Source organism: Lagenorhynchus albirostris, chromosome 10 (genome assembly GCF_949774975.1).
Source record: "Lagenorhynchus albirostris chromosome 10, mLagAlb1.1, whole genome shotgun sequence".
Taxonomy (NCBI): Eukaryota; Metazoa; Chordata; class Mammalia; order Artiodactyla; family Delphinidae; genus Lagenorhynchus; species Lagenorhynchus albirostris.
In genome coordinates, this window is record NC_083104.1 from 37,868,043 (window position 1) to 37,882,991 (window position 14,949).

General features: G+C 56.4%; 1 protein-coding gene across 4 annotated transcripts in view; it reads left to right on the top strand.

The window, feature by feature from the left end:
• Positions 1-14,949, top strand: part of CACNA2D2 (calcium voltage-gated channel auxiliary subunit alpha2delta 2) — a 138,390-nt gene that overhangs the window by 9,909 nt on the left and 113,532 nt on the right. The gene's annotated exons all lie outside the window — the stretch shown is intronic.

A 14,949-nucleotide genomic window follows, 5' to 3' on the forward strand; every position in this document is an offset into this window, starting at 1 on the left:
GGTCAGACAAGAGGCCTGACAAGAGGAAGAAGGTGGGAGGGAAAGGAAAGGGAGAGTGTCCATGTTCAAGGAAACATTTGTAAAGGAAGTAATTTTAACTACATCATCAATCACTGTGATCTGAGCCTCGGGTGCTATATTTCACATATGCTGTCCAATGAGATCAGTCCATTTTTATTCCCATTTCACAGATAAGAAAAATTGAGGTTCAGCAGGGCTAAGTGATGCTGAAATCACACAGATGGTGAGTGGTGAAGGGAGGATTCACACCCCAGTGCTTGGGTTTGAGCATTCAGCCACTGCTGTACATAGCCCTTCTGCAGCTCACCTTCTCCAGAGAGGCTCCTGACCGCAGGACCCTCAGGGTACCCAACCCTCCTATATTCTTCCATCACATCTGTCCCTCTACCCTTCTTGTCTCAATTTCTTACTACTCCACTCTAGCCCTGGCCCGTCTCCAGCTTACTGTGGGAGTCTGGGCAAGCCACCTGCTCTCCTCCTCCAGCCTCAGTGTCTTCATCATACCCAGGACCCTCTAGAGTGATGGATTCTTCTGCAGCTGATGACGGTGCTCCTCTGTCACCCCATCTGCATAGCTGCCATCTCTGTCCTGCCCTGTAAGCTGGTGCTATGGAGACCATGGCCAAGGGGGCTGCTTCTGATAGGCATGGTGGTGGGCACAGGAGGGGATCTCTGCCCTCAGGACCGGCAGCACCGGGGCAGCAGCCATCTCCGTCCATGGGGGCTTAACAAGCACCTATTATGAACTGAGAGTTGAGTAAGCAGGGGAGAGGTTGGGTGGGCTGCAAAGGGCCCTGCCAGTCCCAAGCAGGACCCTGCCTATGGTCTGGCTGACCTCTGCCTGTCCCTTAGTGCTTGACTGGGAGTCACTGTTCCCTGAAGCCTCCCCTGACTTCCCTATGTGGGACAGGGGCTTCCTAGGCCCCCTGAAGTCACTCCTATTCTTGTGTTGCAGTAGACCTGCTGCCTCCCCTTCCAGACTGTGTGCCTGGAGGGTGGGCAGGGGTCACGACCACCTGTCCTTGGCTTGAGCTCTAGGTTAGCGCACACCAAGTGCTAAAAAAATGTTTGCTAAACAGAGAGTCAGCACAGGTGTGTACAGGCCAAGCTGGTTACGTCTCTGAAAGCTGGAACAGCTTTTACATGTTCTGGGACAGGGTCCCACACGGCCCTGGCTTTGCTGGTGCGACAGAACAAAGGCCACCCCACACACCTTCCTGCGGCTCTCTTACAAGGGATGCCCCAGCCAAGAGGCTGCCTCCAAGGGCTGCTCGGGGGAGAGAGATGAAGGTGGGGTCCAGGGCCCCATGGGCTGTGTTATTTAATTTTGTGGGGCAGGGCCTGGGCATCAGGATATTTCCAGAGCCACTCAGGTGAGCCAAGGTGGAAAGCCAAGGCCATAGAGGATAGGAAGGTGAACATAGGACCCCTCCCCCTGCGCTGCTCTGCCAGCAAGGAGAACTGAGGCTTCCAGAGAAAGGGGGTGGGGACCAGTGTACTGGTTCTGGGGAGTATTCTGGCCATTGTACCTGTTGGGGGGCAGCTGTTCATAGATGCCTGTACATGTGGCCAGTGGCCAGAGTCTGCAGCCTGTTCCAGGGAGATCGCCAGGCTTCCTCAGCCGGCTGCCCTACTCCTTCCCAACTGCCCCTCTGTGTTGACACTTGCTTATGCCTCATCCACACTGCTGATTGCTCCATGGCCCTCCCATGTTTCAGGACCCGCCTCCTGACGACCCCTGCCCCGCCTGAGTCTCCTCTCCAAACCTTAGCTGTGTGCCAGGGCTGCTCTCGGGGAGCTCACAGTCCATGGGAGAGATCGTCAGCAAGGAAGAAATGGAAGTGAGGCCAAATAAATAATAACCACACATGACTGGTGCTCTAGGCAGCATCCAAGTGGTGATGAGACACAGCCCCTACTCCAGACTGAATTCTGACAGGCCCTCTCAGGGTCCCCAGCTCTTCCTAAGGCCTTGGGCCTCCCCTGGTCAGGGCTGTGGGGGCCCGGGGAGAGCATCAGGACCCATCTTCCTCTGAGAGTAAGCCGCTGACAGGGGGACAAGGATAAGGGGCAGGGGTGGGGTGGGGGAGAGGCTTGCCTACATGGATCCAGCCCCAGTTCCCGAAGCTCCAGTCAGGCCCCATCCCTCTCCTGCTGACGTGCTCCCTGAGGCTGCTGCACCCCTGCACAGTGCCTCCTAGCACCTGGGGTACCTTGGGCTGCCCACAGCCCATGACTGGGGCCCCACCTGCCTGATGCCCTGCCGCCCCACATTCACCGGCACAGAGTGGCTGGGGAGGGGTGGTGGGGAACAATCCCAGAGGACATTAAGCCGAGTGATTTACATGGTTCCCGAGCCAGCGCTGGGGGAAATATATTTCACAGGTGGTTTCCAGACCGGTGGCGTATGGAGGAGGCCATGACTCTAAAATGGAGAAGGGTGGGGACATCACGGGGCCGTCTAGAGGGACCCAGAGCCGTGGGCTTTGGTGGCCTCACTGCGCCGTCCGCCTGCTGCTTGCTAGAAAGCATGGTCCAGGGTACGGGGGTTGAGGAGGGGAGGAGCTGGAGCCCCATATGTGACCATGAGTCATTTTGTCCCTCAGTTTTCTAACCTTTACAATGGGATCATAGGGCTTCCCTGGTGGCACAGTGGTTAAGAATCCGCCTGCCAATGCAGGGGACACGGGTTCGATCCCTGGTCTGGGAAGATCCCACATGCTGCGGAGCAGCTAAGCCCGTGCGCCACAACTACTGAGCCTGCGCTCTAGGGCCCAGAAGCCACAACTACTGAGTCCGCGTGCCACAACTACTGAAGCCTGCACTCCTAGAGCCCCTGCTCCGCAACAAGAGAAGCCACCGCAATGAGAAGCCCATGCACTGCAATGAAGAGTAGCCCTCGCACACAGCAACAAAGACCCAATGCAGCCAAACATAAATAAATAAAATTAAAGTTTAAAAAAAAAGGACTCTAAAATGGGATCATATTTCCTGTATTTTATGATTGTGAACATAGAACAAATCAAATGCCAGGGCAAGGGTGGCCCACAGGTCAGTGCGAGGGGGACGCATGGCTGTGGGACAGCCCATGGATTTGGTCCTACCTGAGGCTCCCACTCAGTTCATCCTCTTCCAGTCAGTGCCTCCCCCACTGTGGGCACATTTGTTCCCTCCACAGGCACTCACCACAACCTGCCATTCATTCATTCTCTCCACACTCATGAGCATCTGCCATGTGCCAGGCACTGACGGGACAGGCAGACAACAGTCTGGGGAGGTGATATAGACAGAGGATATGTTATGTTGGAAGGTGACAGATGCCATGGAGAAGGGACAGGATGAATTTGGGGGAGGGTTTAACTAGAGGAGGCAGGTCAGAGTGAGCCTCACTAAAACATTTGAGCAAAACCTGGAAGGAGGGGAGAGTGGGAGCCACATGGGTATCTGGGAGAAGAGTGTTCCAAGCAGAGGAACGGCCAACACAAAGGCCCTGAGGTGGGAAGTGGTTAGAGCAGGAGAAAAAGGGGAGAGTGGGAGGAGAGGAGGGCAGAGGGCAGCTAGGACCAGGACAGCCTGGGCCATTAAATTAGCATGACTTTGGGGCTTCCCTGGTGGCGCAGTGGTTGAGAGTCCGCCTGCCGATGCAGGGGACGCGGGTTCGTGCCCTGGGCCAGGAAGATCCCACATGCCGCGGAGCGGCTGGGCCCGTGCATGAGCCGTGGCCGCCGAGCCTGCGCATCCGGAGCCTGTTCTCCGCAACGGGAGAGGCCACAACAGTGAGAGGCCCGCGTACTGCAAAAAAAAAAAAAAAAAAAAAAAAAAATTAGCATGACTTTGAAGTGGGGGCCCCCAGGGAGAGGTGTGAACAGAGGAGCACCAGGGTGATGGCCGTGATGGTGGTGAGACCTGCTGATGGTCTGGGTGTGAGAAAGGGAAAGGGGTCTCAGGAGACCCCAGGGGTTTGGCTTGAGCATCTGAAAGGACAGAGTTTTCACCAGGTAAGCTGGAGGAGGCTGGGGAAGAGTCAGTCCAGGGGACCATCAGGTACTGGACACATTGAATTTGAGATGCAGACTAGGGCATCCAAGTGGAGATTTGTCAGAGCTAGATGTTTGCCTCTGGAGAGGGCCAGGTGGAGCTGTGCCTTCCCAGGCTGGGTGCCGAGGACTGAGCAGAGAGCCCTGCTCTTTGAACCCTTAGTTTACCAGCCACTGACTGCGCCCGCTCTCCTCATCTCCCCAGTGTCAGAAGCTCACTGTCCTTCACCATCCGTCACATGGAGGCACTCACCATGTCCTTGAGGATGGAGCGCTGCAGGCCTCAGTGTGGGAGCAGCCTGCTTATGCCCATAGTCAGTCTGAGGGTGTTCATAGGGCATCACCGTGCGCACAGCTCACTGCTGAGCCTTCCTTGCACGTGCTGTACCCTCTGTCTGAACTGCCCTGCTGCTCTGCAGTGCCACCTTTACCTGGCCAGACCCCTAGGCTGGGTCAGGCCCCTTGCCGTGCATCCCACCCCCGCAAGGCTCGCCGGACTCCTCCTCCCTCCACTTACTGAGTCTGGATCAGATCAGCTGTCTGCTCTGGTTGAATTCCAAGCTTCCGAGGGCAGGCTTGCATCTGCCCTGCTCACCACTGTGTCCCTTGGAGACACGGTGCCTAGCTTGGAGCCTGCCTCAGTAACTATATGAATGAATGAATGAATGGGGAGTGAGGGAGCTAGTAGGGAATCTATAGAAGGCTGGCAACATCTGCAGAGTATTTTGTCTGTGATAGCCCTACTGGGTTTGGCCAACCTGTTACTCGTCAAGCCATCTCTCAGGACAACACAGGCTCACCAGGCAGTGGCTCCTTTTGTTCTGGCCACCAACCTGGGACTTCTCAGAAGGGGTGGGGCCGCTGGGGTGGCACCTGAAGGCCCCTCCTCATTGCAGCTCACAGAGGGGATTTGCATTGCTAAAGGATTCACCATAGAGCATGGAGAGTCAAGGTGGTCCGAGTACTCACATTTGATTTACATGCAGCTTGGCTTGCGCTGAGAAGCCCGGAGCTAACTAGTGAGGAGCAAATCCCAGAGGAAGTGGGCATCTCCCCCTCCCCACCCCACCCCCCGTCATGGGAGGGGTTTGAGGGAGCTTGGGCTCTGCACTGCTGAGACAACATTCCTACAGCAGGGTAGCTCTGGTGGGGTAAAAGGAAGGACTCTGACTGCACCCAGCTTTGGCTTGCGTGGGGAGGCAGTGAGGGCCCTGATTTGGAGTAGATCCCTTCGCAAAGCTGGAAAAGGTCATAAATGAGGGGTGGCCCTTACCTGCACCCTATTTCCTGAATCTTGGCCATTGAAGTCCTCTTTGGGATTAAGGAAGCCTAATTGCCTAGGGGACAGAACCTGGGCTCTGGAGCCATCCTTTACTGGGTTCAATTTCTGGTTGAGCACAGACTGGCTGTGTGGCCTTGAGTGCATTGCTTCACCGCCTAGGCCTCCGTCTTCATCCACGAAGTGGGCCTGAATCAGTTAGCACCTAGCCATGGGTGCTGTGTGACTTCAGTGGCCTCACACACCCAGCACCCAGCACACAATGGGTACTCTGAATCATCTGTTCCTTTCCTTGGTGCTCTGCTACCTGCTGAAGTTAGAAGCCCTTTCCCTGCCCTGCCCTCCAGTCTCTCTCCCACTGCAGAGGGGGTTGGACAGGGCAGGTACCAGTCTGGTGATGGGAGGATATTCAGGGAAATCTATCCCCAAGCATTTCCAGAAGACTCTTCTTTGCCATCCTGCAAGCTAAGTTTTGCAGGAAGCTTGATGATGGGACCGGACTGCAGCTCCAACCTAAGGCAAGGGTTGGTAAAGTGGAGTAAGGACTGTGGGTTTGGGGGAAGGGGTGGAGAGAAATCCTGGAAGACTTTCCGGCAGAGGTGACTTGGCCAGGTAGCGGGGGACAAGGCCAGAGAACAAAGCTTGCCCTGATGGGTTGAGTTCTTTTCTGGTCTTTGCTTCACCTCTCCTCTGCACCCAGTGTGTCCTCTGGGACACTGCCAGCTTCCCTGGGGGATCTCTACCCTGAGGAGAAATAGAGGATCCCTAGAGAGGTTTCTGTCCTCCTCACAGCAGGAGGCCATGTCGAGGACGCACATGGAGGACGGCTATTTGTGGCTCAGAGAGGATTTGACTCATGCTGGGGAGTGGGGAGGATGTACAGGAGGGGAGGTGGGGATGTGTGAATCATAGAATCTGGCTGGAGTGGTTGGTGACACATGGACAGGGCCTATCTTGCCACCTCCAGTCAGGTTTCAGTTACTGGCATGGGGCAAGAACAGGGAGCTGGAACCCCTGGGTTCCTCCTTGACTCTCCTGGTGACCTCCACGGGTGCCTCAACCCTGCTGTGCACCTCCTGAGACCAGGCTTGGGTGTGGCTCTCCCATCACAGCACCTGGCTGGGCACAGGGGCTGTGTCAACATATCTACCCCTGCCTCCAAGAGCCAGCCTCACTGAACCTCAGTTTACAAGTTTGTTAAATGGGCCTAGGCAGGGGTTACTTTTGCATTGTACCTGACTACCTGGGGAACATGCTGGGGAGAGAAGGAGGCTCTGCAGACCCCAAATGTTAATGATCTGTGTCAGTGACTGAGGCAGGTGGTTCCAGGCCTGGGGAGCAGATGGTGGATCCTGGGCAGAGTGACTGACTGTTCCATACCCTGTGTCCCTGGCCTGGACTTTCTGCTTTTCTCTGGGGATGCCTTAACTAGTTCCTGAGCTCCTCTTGCTCATTGCTAAGTCCCAGGTCTAGATTGCTGGAAAATTCACAAACAATGACACCTGGGTGTTGGTACCTTGGGAACCCATGGTCCTCGGCCCCCTGGGGAGTGGAGGTAGATGATTCTGCTCTCCCTGCAGTTTGAAAACCACCAACTCCGTCAGTCCACAGATGGAAAACCGAGGCACAGAGAGGGGAGTCTGCACTGAACCAGAATCCCAGTGTCCAGAATCCCAGATGGGGCAGGGTGGGTAGAGGTACTGGGCTATCTGAGATCGGGACAGGGTGAAAGGGATGGGGGGAGGACAGCCTGGGTCTGGGCCATTCCGTGCCTGCACTTTCCTTGCTTCTGGGAAGAAGTGGCTGCTCCAGCACCCGGCCCTCCTGGGAGAGCCATGAATTATGCACGGAAGCCACAGGCCTGGGCAGGCCCATCATAAATGAGCTTTAATAATTCATACAGAGAGGAGCCGGGGAAAGTGGCTGTCCCTGGGGCAGCCACGGCCCTTCTAGCCCCTCCACAGGCTGCCACTGCACACCCACCTGCCTGCTCCTGTGGCCGGCAGCATGCAGGCTGGGCAGGACGGCGGGGAGATCAGGCCCCTCTGGGGAGGTGCGCTTGCTCAGCCAAGTGCCTGTTCCTCCAGGCTGGAGAGCAGGAGCCTCCTCCCTCAGGGCTCACAGCCCAGGAGGCCGGTAACCCCAGGAGGGCACCTGAGATCAGTTGCTGCTGGGAGGCTACAACTTAAAATGGGGGGCAAGGTGGACTTCACTGAAGGAGGTGAGAGGGGAGCCCTGAGGACTTCTGAGGAGAGACTGATCCAGGCATAGGGAACAGCATGTACAAAGGCTGTGCAGGGAGTGCAGGAGTGTATTCAAGCCACAACGAGGAGGCCAGTGTGGCCTGAGGAGCGAGATCAAGGAGGCCATTGAGAGTATGGCCCCTGGACGGGCTTTGTCTTTCTTCTAGTGTCATGGAGCTGTGGCCTGGTGTTGAGAGAGGAGGGACACTGTTCTAACAGGGGGCTCTGGCTGCGTGTGGAGGTAAACAGCCCGGGGGAGGGGGTGCAAGGACAGAAGCTGAAGACCAGTGAACTGGTGACTGCACTTGTCCTGGAGAGAGATGATGGTGGCCCAGGCCAGGCTGGGGGCCAGGGAGGTGGAGGGCAGTGGGCAGACTGTGAAGGTGGAGCCAACATGACTTGCTGAGAGATTGGATGTGGGTGCGAGAGAAAGCAGGTTGCAGGTCACCCTGAGGCTTCGGTCCTGAACCAAGGAGCTGGCATCAGCTGAGCCAGGGGAGGCAGGGGATGCAGAGAAAAGGGAGGAGGAGATCCAGAGGGAGGTCCGTGTCTGGGTTTAGGACACATTCAGTTTGAGAGACCCATTAGGCATCCAAGTGGACATGCCGTGCCGCAGCTGGGCATTTAAGACTGGTGTCTGAAGAGAGGTGTGTATCATCCTGACTGGTGTTCATTAGCTGTGTGACCTTGGGCACATCACTCAATTGCTGTGTGCCTCAGTTTTCCCTCTGAGGACTGGGGATGATCTGACTGCTGTGAAGATAATTAAGGCAGTGCACTGAGAGCCCTGGCCTCACTGGTGCAGACCCAGTGAGGCAGGCAGGAAGGCCCCAGTCAGACCCCTTGGGAAACAAATCCCCACATGGCCTGTGGAGGCCCCAGGCCACCCCTCCTTGAGCAGAGAGGGAAGCTGAGACCTGGAGAGTCCAAACCACAGAGCTGGGTGTGGACCACAGAGCAGGACCTGGTACACGGCAGGGGCTGGAGGAGATTCGGCCCCAGGGCCCATCCCCACCCTGGCCAAGCCCTCCAGCCTGGGTCTGGGCCACAGTCAGTCCCCTGCTCTCCTGCAGAACGGTGTTTTCCTTCCTGCTGCACACCTCCTTTTTCTCCCCGGCTCCCTGGTGCCTTCTCTAGCCCCTCTCCTGGTTCTCCTGGGACTGCTGGGCAGAACTCATTCCCGTGGAAGCTGGAGCAGTGCCCCTTATGGGCTTCTCCTGCTGCTGGAAACCCCAGACCAGGCCTGGTGAGGAGGGTCCTGCTGAGGGACTGCTCAGGAACCTTGTGGCTCTGGGTGTGGCAGTCTTGACACAGTACTGTGTTGCTGCAGTTCACTTTCTAGATGAGTTACCTGAGGCCCAAACAGGGGAAAGGATGTTACCAAGGTCACACAGCTAACCATGGCAGAAACAGAAATCAGGCTCAGGTGGGCCTTCCATGCTGTCCTCCTCATCTCCCCTGGGAAACCTCCTTCCCCTTCTCAGCTTGCATGTCCCTGGCTTGCCCCAGTCCTTGTGTGCTTCCCTGACTGCTGGTGTCCCTATGGGCCCTCAGTCCTGCACTGATGGTGGGGAGTGAGGCAGAGTGCTGTGTGCGCCTGGGACACTCTCCATCCCTCTCTGGGCCAAATGGACTGCCCAGCTCCCCAGCCCTGAGCTGCTCCCTTGTTCCAGGCCTTGTCCCCTCCCCCTATCAGGCTACTGGGAGTAAATACTGGGCTGGACCTGGCGCCCTAATTAAAGTGGATGACTGTTCACTGTTAGTCTAAGCGGGGAGGCACAGGCTTGCTGCCTCCCAGCCGAGAGCCCACTGGAAGGGAAGGGTTCCCCCCCCGCCCCCGACAAAGAAAGGGAAGGGACAGCCCCATAATTAATAACCTCATTAACGAGCAGTATTTGGGCAGGGTCCCAAGACACACATAGTCGAGGCCGATGGATTTGGACTAATTTGAGCTTCAGCAGCACCAGCCCCTCCCCAGCACCAGGGGATCTCTGAGGATCCCTTGTGATAAGTGGGCTACCTTCGTCCTTGTGTGCATGGGTTGGGTGGGGGTGGGGTGGGGACGATGCTCCTGGGGGCCCCATGTTACACTAGGAGCCCCTTAAGCAGAATCACAAATCCACTGACGGTGAGCCTGTCCCTTTGAGTCCTGCGTCTCAGTTTCCCTGCTTGTAAAGTGGTGGATGGCTAACTGGGGAGCCTTATTCCACGTGAATTGGCTGAGCCAGCATGCTCCCCTCTCTCCAGGCCTCTGTGCATCCCCCACCCCACTGTGGTTTGTGCAGTGCCAGGTCAGTGCTGACTGGTCTCCGTGCCTCTAGGCACTCTGATCTCAATGGTCTGGAGTGGCTTGGCCCACTTGGCCTCTGCAGAGTGAATGACCTTGGCTAGACTTGCCCTCTCTTCTTGGGAGGCTGTGATCAAATCAAGGTTGGGGGCCCTACCCTGGGCTTTGAGTCCTGAAAGATGTTGAGGCCAAGAGTCTTCTCTCCTGAGCAGACAAGCACGAAGGATGCTCTGGTCATCGGAGGCCCTACCTTTCCCAAGGAGTCTCCCCTGTGTCGGGTCTCTTAGGTAGTGTAGGGAGTGCTGCAGCCCACTTAGAGGCCCCAGTCCAAGGAGGAGGTACAGCCATCCCATGCTTAATGAGCTGCAGGTCTGAGGAAGGGGACAGGATTGAGGAGAGAGCGGCCCCGCCGCTCAGATGGGTCTGTGTGTGCATGAGTGTGTGGGGCAGTCATCCCTTCCATGAGGCAGTGGTTTCCACCTGCTTCTGTTTGGGGTCCTGGGAGGTAGACAAGTGGTGAGCTTTATCTCCATTTTCCAGATGGGAAAACTGAGGCCTAAGAGGGCTCATCTGGTCTAAGGTCACGGAAGAGCCAGAGCTGAGTCTGGGCACTCAGTCTAGGTAGAGAGGGATATCCACAGAGTGGTCGGGGAGGACTCCTCGGGGGAGGTGGCTCTGGAGGTACCACGATCCTGGGGTGCAGCCTTGAGCTTCCTGCTGTTTGCAGCAGGACTGTGGCCTGGGGAGGGGTTGGCCATGTCCCAAGCCCTGCTTCAGCAGGGGCCACGACTGCTCTCTGAGCTTTGCTGGCCTCTCCAGGCTGGAATGGGGAGTGGCCCTCTTGCCCATCCACCAGTAATCCCCTGAGACGGGGTGAACCTGACACCCAGGCCCTCTAGACCAGCTCTCTTGGGCTCTCTTCATGTCTGTGTCTCTCTGTCTCTCCGTCTTTCTCTTACCCCCGCCTCCTGCTCTATCTTTCTTTCCCCTTCAGAAGACTGCTAGGGCACCAAGGTGGGAGGTGGCAGGCCAGCTGAAATATGATCAGAATAATTAAATAGCATTTTATTTGAAATCATTGCCTCCCCCAGAGTTGAAAGAATAATTGGCCAGTCCGTCACAAGGGAAGCAGGAGACCCGTGGGCCCCCACCATTGCCAAGTTTGGCTCATAGTACCCTTGGCAGCAAGTGGCCTCCCCTGTGACTGCTCCCCTGCACCCTTCACCTGCCCTAGCCTAGCCCTGCCCTGCCCTCCACTCCTCCCACCTCACCTGTTGTTCTACCCTCGGCATCTCCCCCTCTACGATGACTGCCTTGATTGAGCTGAGGGGAGAGCTGCAGACTGCTCTTAGGCCCCCAGTCTGCCTGGCAGAGGAAGTCTGTAGCAAGTCTTTGATGGCAAGGAAAACGCCTCCTTGGGAGTGGTGAGAAGGCCTGCAGAGGTAGGTGGGGGTCCAGAGATCCTCGCCCCTACTGGGCCTTAGCCTCTCCTGGGCCTTCCCCTGTCTGCTCTTGAACAAAGCCCTCCCCCTTCCCTCTCGTCCCTCTGCAGGGTCCAGCTGCCCACACCTACCCTTGCCCTCTGAGGGTGAACGTGCAGTGTCACCTGTCTCTGTTTTTTTGATTTAATTATAGATGAGTTTTCTGCATAATTTATTCCAAAAGCCTGGATTATACTGTACAATTAAATCACATTCTGATCAACAACTTCACGTATAAAATTAACAACTGGCAACAGTTTAAACTATGCTGTTGCATCTGTATACAGCCTCTTTCCCTCTTCTCTTCCCTCCCCTCCCCTCCCCTCCGCTCCCCTCTCCTCCCCTCCCTTCCCCTCCCTTCCTCCCCTCTCCCATCTTCCCTACCTCTTCCTCCCTGTCTGGGGGAGCCTGTGTATCTGGCCTCGGAGCTGGAGGCCTTCACTGCTCTTGTAGCTTGACCTGGGGCCTCCCCAGCCTTCTAGTGGGAGTCTTGATAGTTCTGTCTGCTAAAGGGGGTCCTCAGCTCCAGCTCCTCGCTCCACATATGGATGATTTTGCTCGCTTGCCTAATGATGACACCTCCTCTTTCCTCACGTACTCCTCTTGGTTCTGAAACATGCCCTGGAGACTAAAAGACCTGGAGTCCCACAGCAGCTGGTGTCATCTTCCTGCTGGGCTGCCCTCAACCCTCTAGCCCTGGGACACACACATCTTTGCCCTGTGCCTGCTCCCGGCCTCTCTCAGCCTGGGGAGCAGGGGGTTACAGAGAGCCATTAGGGAAACCCTTTCCACATTTCCCTCCCTCTGTGCTCTCTCCCCCCAGCAGGCATTCAGGGAAGATTTTCTGAGCACTGGGAAGCGAGGAAGGGCTGGATTTGATGAGCTTCTAGCCCTCAGGGGACTGCCCAATAATAATACTGCCCATCAAGGTTCCGTGTGGATTTGGCCCTGAAAGGTATTCAGCCAGTCATTATCTTCCCTGTTTATAGACCAGAAAGCTGAGGTTCCGAGGGGCAAGAACTCTCCGAGGTCACACAGCTGACAGAGGCAGCCTCTCCCTTAGGCTTCCCAGAGGCTGCATTGTCCTAGGAGGGTGGGGTCATGGAGCTGATGGAGCCAGGAAGACAAGTCTGGCTTCTCTCTGTAGAACATGGCTCCGCACCTATCCTTGTCAGGGGCCTCAGTTTTCTTGTTTGTGAAATGGGGGCTCAGTGCCTGCACCCCACTAGGTTTGGGCACATTGGAGGACATAATGGTGTGAGGCTGTCATGGCCACACCAGACATCATGCCGGCTGCAGTCCCCGGCTGCACGTGCCTCCTCCCAGACACTCTCTCTCCTCACTGTCTTGCTAATTTGGCACTTAGAGACACTTGGAGATAAGCAGTGTCATCTCAATGAATCGCATGGAAAATCACAGGGATGCGGGGAGCCAGCAGGGGGATCTACCCTGTTGGGGGGGGGGGCGGGTGACCCATGGGCCACACTGTCTGTCCAGGGAGCAATGGGAGATGCAGGCACCTGGGTCCATATTGATGGGACCCCAGGCAGCATTTGGTCAGTTTGCCTTTGACCCAGTGGCGCCACGAATCCTGATGCATCCCCCATCCTTTCAAAGCCCCCATGCCCTTCTGTTGGTGTGAGTATGACTGTGCCTGGCCAGGGTTAGTACGGGCTTGGTGGGTGGTTTCTCCTGCCTCTGGGCAAGAACACTGCAGGTGCATAGTTGACTCCTGGCCTCCTGGGTCCCATGTGTCACCCCTTGGAACCAGCACTGGGACACCAGCCAAACTCTGGAACCCACAAATTCATGTCTCTGTGATGATGAAATGAATGATCTATCACGTTCTTTTAAACTCTTGGACACATACTGCCTTCCTAGTTGGGTTTGGTTTAGGTGAATGATCAGAATAACTTGTTTTCCCTGGCATCGTGATGGTGGGCATTGCAGCTGGGGCCTGGGGTCTACCCATCAGACCCACCGTGCCAGACCAGGGGCTAGAGCCACCTCTAGACCCCAGGAGGGTGTGCCTGTTCTGATGTGTCAGGGGTAGGCCAGTCCCTGTGGCCCATAGCAGCATCCCAGGCTCTGTCTCAGGAGCATAAAACAGCCACCTGACACACTGTCAGGTGCTTATGGCTCAGCCAGGGCCAAGCCATCAGCTCCTGGTGACCTGGAGCCAGGGGACAAGCAGGCTCTCCATTCTCTGCTGGACTTTGCCCTCCCCCAGCAAAAAACCTCCCCTGGTGGTTGAGGCCTGATCACCCTTCATAGCCTGGCCTGCAGCCTGGCCTCCACCTGGGCTTGGGGTTAGCTTTTCCCCTGCAGTGGGGAGCAGAGGTGGGCATCAGGCTGTGTCTCAGCCAGCAACAAGCTGAAGCTGATACCTCTTTCTCTTTTTTTAAAAACTAGATTTTATTTATTTATTTATTTATTTATTTATTTATTTTTGGCTGCGTTGGGTCTTTGTTGCTGCACACGGGCTCTCTCTAGTTGCGGCGAGCAGGGGCTGCTCTTTGTTGTGGTGCACGGGCTTCCCACTGCGGTGGCTTCTCTTGTTTCGGAGCACTGGCTCTAGGCATGTGGGCTTCAGTAGTTGTGGCTCGCAGGCTCAGTAGTTGTGGCTCACTGGCTCTAGAGCTCAGGCTCAGTAGTTATGGCGCATGGGCTTAGTTGCTACATGGCGTGTGGGATCTTCCCGGACCAGGGCTTGGACCAGTGTCCCCTGCGTTGGCAGGCGGATTCTTAACCACTGCACCACCAGGGAAGCCCAATACCTCTTTCTTTTGATGTTGACTTTTTTTTCCATCACGGTCCTGACATTCAGCTTGGCAAATTGCAATTAGTGATCCGCCCGCTTCCTGATCTGAGTTCCCATGCCAACCGATGCGGGCACACACAATGGCAAGGGCCCAGCCCCCAGCCACAGGGATATGGGGCAGGGGGCTGGGGTAAAGACTTTAGCTTTTCTGACCCAGGGAGCTATAAGAGTCCTGGCCCCGAGTGGCAGTAGGGGTGGTGGGGAAGGTGGCAGGCCCAGGGCAGGAGTTGGGGCCAGACTCAATCTCCCGGATCCCATGGCTCCTGGGGTACCCTTCCAGAAGCTGGGGGCTGGCTTCACCCCACCCTTACCTGGCCTCACGGGATGTGCTTATTAACCTGTGAGCATATTTCAGTCTGTGTGGTAGTTCTCCTATGAGCCCTCCCGGGGAAGGCTTTGTTCTGTGTCTGGTGGGAAGGGGAAGTTGAGATGCCTTTCAGATGCATTAGGGCAGGGGCTTTGGTCACAGCAGAAAGTGCTTTTGGCAGTGTGGAGAGTGTCTCTCTGGCCGGCAGGCCCTGGCAAGCGCTGGTGTGATTTTGCTCACCTGATCTGGCACTGCCTAAAGTGGGATCACAGGTTAGAACCCAAGCCAGCCCTCTCCCCAGACACCATCCCTGTTCATGAGCGTGGGCTGAGAATACAGGACCTTGTGACCACCTATCCATCCTGTCCCCTCACAGAGATCCCTGTGCAGCACCCTTGACCCTCCAGTTCCCATGTGTTCTTCTCAGACCCTACAAGGTGGCCCCAAATTATCCCCACTTTCTGGAGGAGGAT